The sequence below is a fragment of the Scyliorhinus torazame genome, chromosome 4 (assembly GCF_047496885.1).
Source record: "Scyliorhinus torazame isolate Kashiwa2021f chromosome 4, sScyTor2.1, whole genome shotgun sequence".
Lineage (NCBI taxonomy): Eukaryota > Metazoa > Chordata > Chondrichthyes > Carcharhiniformes > Scyliorhinidae > Scyliorhinus > Scyliorhinus torazame.
The window spans coordinates 87,246,273-87,258,772 of NC_092710.1; positions in this window are offsets into that span (position 1 = coordinate 87,246,273).

Here is a 12,500-nt window from a genome sequence, read left to right on the forward strand (position 1 = left end):
CTATCTATCTATATATCTATATATCTATCTATGTATCTATCTATCTATCTATCTGTCTATCTATCTATCCATCTATCTATCTATGCCTATCTATCTGTATATCTATCTATCTATCAATCTATCTATCTACCTACCTATCTATATATCTTTCTATCTATCTATCTATCTATCTATGTATCTATCTATCTATCTATCTATATGTTTAGCAATCTGTCTGTCTATCTATCTAACTAGCTATCGATCTATCGAACTATCTCTCTGTCTATCTAGCTGTCTGTCTACCTATCGATCTATCTATATATCTATGTAACTATCTATCTATCTACCTATCGTTCTATCTCTCTATCTATCTACCTGTCTATATATCGATCTATCTATCTATCTCTTTATCTGCATGCTTATCAATCTGTCTGTCTATCTATCTATTTCTCTATTAATCTATCAATCTATCTATCTATATCTCTATCTATTTATCTATCTATCTGTATGTTTAACAATCTATCTGTCTATCTACCTGTATATCTATCCATCTTACTTTCAATCTGCCGATCTATCTATCTAGCTATCTATCAATCTATCTATCTATATCTCTATCTATTTATCTATCTATCTGTATGTTTATCAATCTATCTGTCTATCTACCTGTCTATCTATCCATCTTACTATCAATCTACCGATCTATCTATCTATCTATCTATCTATCTATCTATTCATCTAACTGTATGATTAGCAATCTGCCTGTCTATGTATCTATCTAACGATCTATCTATCTATCCATTTTTCTATAGATCTATGAATCTATCTATCTGTCTATCTATCTACCTGTCTATCTATCTATCGATCAATATATCGATCTATCTATCTACCTGTCTATCTATCTATCTGTCTAACGATCTATCTATCTACCTATCTACCGATCTATCTATCGATCTATCAATCTATCTATCTACCTGTCTATCTATCTAACGATCTATCTATCTATCTATCGAACTGCCTGTCTGTCTATCTATCTATATGTCTATCTATTTATCCACCTATCTATCTGTCTACCGATCTACCTACCTATCTATTCATCTATCTATCTATATATCTATATATCTATCTATGTATCTATCTATCTATCTGTCTATCTATCTATCCATCTATCTATCTATGTCTATCTATGTGTATATCTATCTATCTATCAATCTATCTATCTACCTACCTATCTATATATATTTCTATCTATCTATCTATCTATCTATATGTTTAGCAATCTGTCTGTCTATCTATCTAACTAGCTATCTATCTATCGAACTATCTCTCTATCTATCTAGCTGTCTATCTAGCTATCGATCTATCTATATATCTATGTAACTATCAATCTATCTACCTATCGTTCTATCTCTCTATCTAGCTACCTGTCTATCAATCGATCTATCTATCTATCACTTTCTCTGTATGCTTATCAATCTGTCTGTCTATCTAGCTATTTCTCTATTAATCTATTTATCTATCTATCTAACGATCTATCTGTCTACCTTTCTATCCATATATCTATCTATCTATCTATCTACCTATCTACCTATCTACCTCTCTATCTTTCTATCTTCCTTTCCATCTCTCTATGTATCTAACCATCTATCTGCAGTTCTATCTATCTATCTGTCTATCTATCTATCTATCTACCTGTCTATCTGTCTATCTAACTATCTATCTACCGATCTTTCTATCCATTTGTCTATCAATCTATCTATCTATCTACCTAACTATCTATGTATCTATCTATTGATCTATCTATCTATCTATCTTTCCATCTATCTGCCAATCTATCTATGGACCTATCTATATGATTAGCAATCTGTCTGTCTATCTATCAATCTATCGATCTATCTATCTATCTATCTATCTATCTGTCGTTCTATCTATCTATCTGTCGATCTATCTATCTACCTATCTATCTATATATCTATCTATGTATGTATCTATCTATCGTTCCAACTATCTATCTATCTCTCTATCTATCGATCTACCTGTCCATCTGTCTATCAATCTAACTATCTAACTGCCGTTCTATCTATCTATCTATCTATCTAACTATCTATCTACCGATCTATCTATTTATCTATCTATCTATCTATCTATATATCTATCTAACTATCTATCTACCGATCTATCTATCTATCTATCTATCTATCTATCTATCAATCTATCTATCTATCTACCTATCTGTCTATATATCTATCTATTGATCTATCTATCTATCTATTTATCTGTCAATCCATCTATCTATCTATCTATCTATCTATTTATGGTGCTAACTATATGTTTAGCAATCTGTCAGTCTATCTATCTATCTATCTATCTATCTATCTATCTCTCAATCTCACGATCTATCAATATATCTATCTATCTAACTGTCTATCTATCTATCGATCAATATATCGATCTATCAATCTATCTATCTATCTAACTGTCTATCTATCTATCGATCAATATATCGATCTATCTATCTACCTGTCTAACTATCTATATGTCTAACGATCTATCTATCTATCTATCTATCTATCTACCTATCTATCGATCTATCAATCTATCTATCTATCTGTCTATCTACCTACCTATCTATCCATCTATCTATCTATATATCTATATATCTATTTATGTATCTATCTATCTATCTGTCTATCTATCTATCCATCTATCTATCTATGCCTATCTATCTGTATATCTATCTATCTATCAATCTATCTATCTACCTACCTATCTATATATCTTTCTATCTATCTATCTATCTATCTATGTATCTATCTATCTATCTATCTATCTATATGTTTAGCAATCTGTCTGTCTATCTATCTAACTAGCTATCGATCTATCGAACTATCTCTCTGTCTATCTAGCTGTCTATCTACCTATCGATCTATCTATATATCTATGTAACTATCTATCTATCTACCTATCGTTCTATCTCGCTATCTATCTACCTGTCTATATATCGATCTATCTATCTATCTCTTTATCTGTATGCTTATCAATCTGTCTGTCTATCTATCTATTTCTCTATTAATCTATTTATCTATCTATCTAACGATCTATCTGTCTACCTTTTTATCCATATATCTATCTATCTATCTATCTACCTATCTATCTACCTATCTCCCTCGCTATCTTTCTATCTTCCTTTCCATCTATCTATGTATCAAACCATCTATCTGTAGTTCTATCTATCTATCTGTCTATCTATCTATCGATCGATCTATCTGTCTATCTGTCTATCTAACTATCTGTCTACCGATCTTTCTATCTATCTATCTATGTATGTATGGATCTGTATGTTTAGCAATCTGGCTGTCTATCTTTCTAACGATCTATCTAAATTTCTATCTATCAGTCTATCTATCTATCTAACTGTCTACCTATCTATCGATCTATCTATCTCTCTATCTACCTACCTGTCTATCTACCTATCTATCAATCTATCTAGCTATCTATCTACCGAACTATCTATCTATTTGTCTATCAATCTATCTATCTATCTATCTATCTATCTGTCGTTTTATCTATCAATCTGTCTATCTATCTATCTATCTACCTATCTATCTATCTATGTATGTATCTATCTATCTATCGTTCCAACTATCTATCTATCTCTCTATCTATCTATTTACCTGTCCATCTATCTATCAATCTAACTATCTAACTGCCGTTCTATCTATCTATCTATCTAACTATCTATCTACCGATCGACCTATTTATCTATCTATCTATCTATATTTATATATATCTAACTATCTATCTACCGATCTATCTATCTATCTCTCTATCAATCTATCTATCTATCTACCTATCTATCTATATATCTATCTATTGATCTATCTATCTATCTAATTATCTGTCAATCTATCTATCTATTTATGGAGCTATCTATATGTTTAGCAATCTGTCAGTCAATCTATCTATCTATCTAACGATCTTTCTATCTATCTATCTATCTATCTATCTGTCTACCTACAGTTCTATCTTTCAATCCATCCATCTATCTATCTGCCTATATATATATATATATATATATATATGTCTATCTAACTATCTGTATGTTTATTAATCTGTCTGTCTATCTATCTATCTATCTTTCTACCCATCTATCTATCTATCTATTTATCTACCGGTCTACCTATTTATCTATCTATCTAACTATCTGTATGTTTATCAATCTGTCTGTCTGTCTATCTAGCTATCTATCTAGCTACCTATCTATCTAACTATATGTTTAGCAATCTGCCTGTCTATCTATCTATCCATCTATATGTCTAACGAACTATCTATCTATCTATATACCGATCTATCTATCGATCTATCAATCTATCTATCTATCTGTCTATCTATCTAACTGCCTGTCTGTCTATCTATCTATATGTCTATCTATCTATCCACATATATATCTGTCTACCGATCTACCTACCTATCTATCCATCCATCTATAAATCTATATATCTATCTATCCATCTATGTATCTATCTGTCTATCTATCTGTCTATCTATCTATCCATCTATCTATCTATGTCTGTCTATCAATCTATCAATCTATCAATCTATCTATCTATCTACCTATCTATGTATCTTTCTATCTATCTATCTATCTCTCTATCTATATATATCTATATGTTTCGCAATCTGTCTGTCTATCTATCTATCTAACTAGCTATCTATCTATCGATCTATCTCTATATCTATCTAGCTGTCTATCTACCTATCTATCTATCTATATATATATCTAACTATCTATCTACCTATCTTTCTATCTCTCTATCTATCTACCTGTCTATCTATCGATCTATTAATCTATCTATCTATGTATCTGTATGCTTATCAATCTGTCTGTCTATCTATTTCTCTATTAATCTATCTATCTATCTAACGATCTATCTGTCTACGTTTCTATCCATATATCTATCTATCTATCTATCTATCTACCTATCAATCTATCTATCTATCAATCTATCTACCTCTCTATCTTTCTATCTACCTTTCCATCTATCTATGTATCTAACCATCTATCTGCCGTTCTATCTATCTATCTATCTATCTATCTACCTGTCTATCTGTCTATCTAACTATTTATCTACCGATCTTCCTATTTATCTATCTATCTATGTATCGATGTGTATGTTTAGCAATCTGTCTGTCTATCTATCTATCTAACGATCTATCTATCTATCTATGTAACTGTCTACCTATCTATCGATCTATCTATCTCTCTATCCACCTACCTGTCTATCTATCTATCTATCTAGCTAACTATCTACCGATCTATCTATCTAACTGTCCATCAATCTATCTATCTATCTACCTAACTATCTATATATCTATCTATTGATCTATCTATCTATCTGTCTATCTATCTATGGACCTATCTATATGTTTTGCAATCTGTCTGTCTGTCTATCTGTCTATCTATCTGTCGTTCTATCTATCTATCTGTCTATCTATCTATCTATCTATCTACCTATCTATCTATCTCTCTATCTATCTATGTATCTAACTATCGTTCTATCTATCTATCCCTCTATCTATCTATCTACCTGTCCATCTATCTATCAATCTAACTATCTACCTGCCGTTCTATCTATCTATCTATCTAACTATCTATCTACCGATCTATCTATTTATCTATCTATCTATATTTATATCTATCTATCTATTTATCTATCTATCTTTATATCTACCTCTCTATCTATATGTTTATCAACTGTTTATCTATCTATCTATTTAACTACCTATCTATCTCTATCAATCTACCTGTCTATCTATCTATTTTTCTATCTCTCATTCTATCTATTTATCTATCTATCTATCTATCTATCTATCTATCTAGCTGTCTAACTTCTTCACTATCTACCTATTTGTCTGTCTATCTATCTATCGATCTATCTACTTATTTGTCTGTCTATCTATCTATCTATCTACCTGTCTATCTCTTTATCTAACTATCTATCTACCGATCTATCTACCTATCTACCTATCTATCGATCAATCTATCTAGCTATCTATCCATCTATCTATCTATCTATCTACCTTTCTATCTACCTATCTATCTATCTAACTAAATGTTTAGCAATATGTCTGTCTATCTATCTAACGATCAATCTATCTATCTATATATCTATCTATGTATTGATCGATCGATCTATCTCTCTACCTATCTACCTTCAATCTACCTACCTACCTATCTATCTATATATCTATCTAACTGCCTATCTACAGATCTATCTATCTTTCGATCGATCTATCTGTCTACCTATCTACCTACCGATCTATCTATCTATCTATCTATATATATATATCTATCTAACTATCTATCTATCTATCAATCTACAGATCTATCTATCTACCTATCTACCGATCAATCTATCTATCTGTCTATCTATCGATCGATCTATCTATCTCTCTAGCTACCTACCTGTCTATCTACCTATCTATCTATCTATCTAACTATATGTTTAAAAATCTCTCTGTCTATCTATCTATCTATCTACCTATCTATCTATCTATCTCTCTTTCTATCTATCTATCTATCTATCTATCTAGCTGCCTAACTGCTTCATTATCTACCTATCTGTCTGACTATCTAATCTATCTATCTGTCCATCTATCTATCTATCGAATATCTATCCATTTATCTACCTATCTATCTGTCTACCTATATATCTGTATGTTTATCAACCTGTCTGTCTGTCTCTCTATCTATCTATCTATTTATCAGCTTATTTATCTACCTGTCTATCTATTTATCTAACTATCTATCTACCGATCTATCTATCTATCTATCTATGTGCTTAGCAATCTGTCTGTCTATCTAACTAACGTTCTATCTATCTATCTATCAATCTATCTATCGATCTATCAAACTATCTATCTATATAGTGATCTATCTATCTGTCTATCTATCTAACTATCTATCTATCTCTCTATTTATCTCTCAGTCTCTCTGTCTATCCGTCTATCTATATATCTATCTATCTATCTATCTTTATATCTATCTATCTATCTATCTATGTAACTATCTATCTATCTCTATCTATCTAACTGTCTGTTTTTGTATCTATCTATCTATCTCTCTTTAACATAGAACATAGAACATAGAAAATACAGCACAGAACAGGCCCTTCGGCCCACGATGTTGTGCCGAATCTTTCTATCTATCTATCTGTCTTTCTATCTATATGTTTATCAATCTGTCTGGCTATCTATCTATCTATCTATCTATCTATCTATCTATCTAGCTGTCCAACTGCTTCACTATCTACCTATCTGTCTGTCTATTTAATCTATCTATCTGACTATCTATCTATCTATCTATCTATCTATCTATCAACCTGTCTATCTATTTATCCAACTATCTATCTACCGAGCTATCAATCTATCTTCCTATCTATCTATCGATCTATCTATCTATCTCTCTCTCTATCTATCTATCTACCATTCCATCTATCTATTTATCTATCTATCTATCTACCGATCTATCTATCTATATATCTATCTATCTACCTATCTATCTATCTATCTATCTATCTATCTATCTATCCATCTATCCATCTATCTATTTACCTGTCTATCTACCTATCGATCTATATATATATATATATATATATATATATAACTATCTATCTACCGATCTATCTATCTCTCTATCAATCTATCTATCTATCTACCTATCGATCTATATATCTGTCTATTGAACTCTCTATCTATCTATTTATCTATCGATCAATCTCTCTATCTGTGGACCTACCTATATGTTTAGCCAACTGTCTGGCTACCTATATATCTGTCTATCTATCTAACGATCTATCTATCTATCTATCTATCTATCTAACTGTCTGTCTGTCTATCTATCTACATGTCTATCTATCTATCCACCTATCTATCTGTCTACCGATCTACCTTTCCATCTATCTATCTATCTAACTATCTACCTACAGATCTATATTTCAATCCATCCATCTATCTGTCTATTCATCCATATATATATCCATCTATATATGTACCTATCTATCTGTCTATTTTTCTATCTAGCTATCTAACTATGTCTGTCTATCTATCTCTCTATGTATCTATCTATCTATCTATCTATCTATGTACCTATCTATCTATCAAACTATCTATCCTTCTATCTCTCTATATTTCTATCTACCGTTCTATCTATCTATCTTTCTATCTGTCAATCTATTTATCTATCTATCTATCTACTTATCTATCTATCTTTCTATATGTTTATTAATCTGTCTGTCTATGTATATATATATCTATCTATCTATGTATCTAACTATCTATCTGCCGTTCTATCTATCTATCTATCTATCTATCCTCCTGTCTATCTATCTATCTAACTATATATCTACCGATCTATCTATCTATCTATCTATCTTTCTATCTATAGGTTTAGCAATCTGTCTGTCTATCTATCTAACGATCTATCTATATTTCTATCGATCTATCTATCAATCTATCTATCTAGCTAACTGTCTATCTATCGATCTATCTATCTCTCTATCTATATACCTGTCTATCTACCTAACTATCGATATATCTATCTAGCTATCTATCTACCGATCTATCTACCTATCCCTCTATCAATCTATCTATCTACCTATCTATCTATATATCCATCTATTGATCTATCTATCTATCTATCTAACTCTCTATCTATCTAACGGTCTACCGACAGATCTATCTTTCAATGCATCCATCTATCTACCTATCTATCTGTCTATCTGACTATCTGTATGTTTATCAATCTGTCTGTCTATCTATCTATCTGTCTATCTACCTGTATATTTATCCATCTTACTATCTATCTACCGATCTATCTATCTATCTATCTATATGTTGAGCAATCTGTCTGTCTATCTTTCTATCTGCATGTCTAACGATCTATCTATCTATCTATCTATCTATCTGTCTCTCTATTTATCGATCTATCGATCTCTCTATCTATTTACCTGTCTATCTACCTATCGATCTATCTATATATATATATATATATCTAACTATCTATCTACCGATCTATCTATCTATCGCTCTATCAATCTATATATCTATCTACCTATCGATCTATATATCTGTCTATTGAACTCTCTATCTATCTATTTATCTATCGATCTATCTATCTATCTATGGACCTATCTATATGTTTAGCCAACTGTCTGGCTATCTATCTGTCTATCTATCTAACGATCTATCTATCTATCTATCTAACTGTCTGTCTGTCTATCTATCTACATGTCTATCTATCTATCCACCTATCTATCGGTCTACCGATCTACCTTTCCATCTATCTATCTATCTATCTATCTAACTATCTACCTACAGATCTATATTTCAATCCATCCATCTATCTGTCTATTCATCCATATAGATATCTATCTATATATGTATCTATCTATCTATTTATCTGTCTATTTTTCTATCTATCTATCTAAATATGTCTGTCTATCTATCTATCTATCTGTCTATCTATCTATCTATGTACCTATCTATCTATCGAACTATCTATCCTTCTATCTCTCTATCTTTCTATCTACCGTTCTATCTATCTTTCTATCTGTCAATCTATCTATCTATCTACTTATCTATCTATCTATCTTTCTATATGTTTATCAATCTGTCTGTCTATGTATCTATCTATCTATCTATGTATCTAACTATCTTTCTGCCGTTCTATCTATCTATCTATCTATCCTCCTGTCTATCTATCCTCCTGTCTATCTATCCTCCTGTCTATCTATCTATCTATCTATCTATCTATCTATCTATCTACCTATCTATCTATCTATCTATCTACCTACCTACCTACCTACCTATCTACCTATCTATCTATCTATCTATCTATCTATCTATCTATCCATCTATCCATCTACCTACCTACCTACCTACCTACCTACCTACCTACCTATCTATCTATCGGTTTAGCAATCTGTCTGTCTATCTATCTAACGATCTATCTATCTTTCTATCTATCTATCAATCTATCTATCTAGCTAACTGTCTATCTATCGATCTATCTATCTCTCTATCTATAGACCTGTCTATCTACCTAACTATCGATATACCTATCTAGCTATCTATCTACCGATCTATCTATCTATCCCTCTATCAATCTATCTATCTACCTATCTATCTATATATCTATCTATTGATCTATCTATCTATCTATTTATCTATCAATCTATCTATCTATCTATCTATGGACCTATCTATATGTTTAGCAATCTGTCTGTCTATCTATCTACTATCTACTTACCTATCTATCTATCTATCTATCTATCTATCTATCTGTCGATCTATCTATCTATCAGTCTCTCTATTTATCAACCTACCCGTCCATCTATCTATCAATCTAACTATCTATCAAACTAACTATCAGATAGTAAAAGTTTCTACAAATACATAAAACAAAACAGAGTGACTAAGGTAAATATTGGTCCTTTAGAGGATGAGAAGGGAGATTTAATAATGGGAGATGAGGAAATGGCTGAGAAACTGAACAGGTTTTTTGGGTCGGTCTTCACTGTGGAAGACACAAATAACATGCCAGTGACTGATGGAAATGAGGCTATGACAGGTGAGGGGACCTTGAGAGGATTGATATCACCAAGGAGGTAGTGATGGGCAAGCTAATGGGGCTAAAGGTAGACAAGTCTCCTGGCCCTGATGGAATGCATCCCAGAGTGCTAAAAGAGATGGCTAGGGAAATTGCAAATGCACTAGTGATAATTTACCAAAATTCACTAGACTCTGGGGTGGTCCCAGCGGATTGGAAATTAGCAAACGTGACACCACTGTTTAAAAAAGGAGGTAGGCAGAAAGTGGGTAATTATAGGCCAGTGAGCTTAACTTCGGTAGTAGGGAAGATGCTGGAATCTATCATCAAGGAAGAAATAGCGAGGCATCTGGATGGAAATTGTCCCATTGGACAGACGCAGCCTGGGTTCATAAAGGGCAGGTCGTGCCTAACTAATTTAGTGGAATTTTTTGAGGACATTAATAGTGCGGTAGATAACGGGGAGCCAATGGATGTGGTATATCTGGATTTCCAGAAAGCCTTTGACAAGGTGCCACACAAAAGGTTGTTGCATAAGATAAAGATGCATGGCATTAAGGGGAAAGTAGGAGCATGGATAGAGGATTGGTTAATTAATAGAAAGCAAAGAGTGGGGATTAATGGGTGTTTCTCTGGTTGGCAATCAGTAGCTAGTGGTGTCCCTCAGGGATCAGTGTTGGGCCCACAACTGTTCACAATTTACATAGATGATTTGGAGTTGGGGACCAAGGGCAATGTGTCCAAGTTTGCAGACGACACTAAGATAAGTGGTAAAGCAAAAAGTGCAGAGGATACTGGAAGTCTGCAGAGGAATTTGGATAGGCTAGGTGAATGGGCTAGGGTCTGGCAGATGGAATACAATGTTGACAAATGTGAGGTTATCCATTTTGGTAAGAATAACGGCAAAAGGGATTATTATTTAAATGATAAAATATTAAAACATGCTGCTGTGCAGAGAGACCTGGGTGTGCTAGTGCATGAGTCGCAGAAAGTTGGTTTTCAGGTGCAACAGGTGATTAAGAAGGCAAATGGAATTTTGTCCTTCATTGCTAGAGGGATGGAGTTTAAGACTAGGGAGGTTCTGCTGCAATTGTATAAGGTGCTAGTGAGGCCACACCTGGAGTATTGTGTTCAGTTTTGGTCTCCTTACTTGAGAAAGGACGTACTGGCACTGGAGGGTGTGCAGAGGAGATTCACTAGGTTGATCCCAGAGCTGAAGGGGTTGAATTACGAGGAGAGGTTGAGTAGACTGGGACTGTACTCGTTGGAATTTAGAAGGATGAGGGGGGATCTTATAGACACATATAAGATTATGAAGGGAATAGATAGGATAAATGCGGGCAGGTTGTTTCCACTGGCGGGTGAAAGCAGAACTAGGGGGCATAGCCTCAAAATAAGGGGAACTAGATTTGGGACTGAGTTTAGGAGGAACTTATTCACCCAAAGGGTTGTGAATCTATGGAATTCCTTGCCCAGTGAAGCAGTAGAGGTTCCTTCATTAAATGTTTTCAAGCTAAAGATAGATAGTTTTTTGAAGAATAAAGGGATTAAGGGTTATGGTGTTCGGGCCGGAAAGTGGAGCTGAGTCCACAAAAGATCAGCCATGATCTCATTGAATGGCGGAGCAGGCTCGAGGGGCCAGATGGCCTACTCCTGCTCCTATTTCTTATGTTCTGATGTTCTTATCTGCCTTTCTATATATCTAGCTATCTATTTGCCCGTCTATTTTTCTAACTATCTATCTACCGATCTATCTATCTATCTATCTATCTATCTAATTACCTATCTAAATGTCTATCTATATTACTATCTATCTACCTATCTATCAATATATCTAACTATCTACCTATCTATCTATCTATCTAACAATCTATCTATCTATCTGTCTATCAATCTATCTATCTATCTATCTATC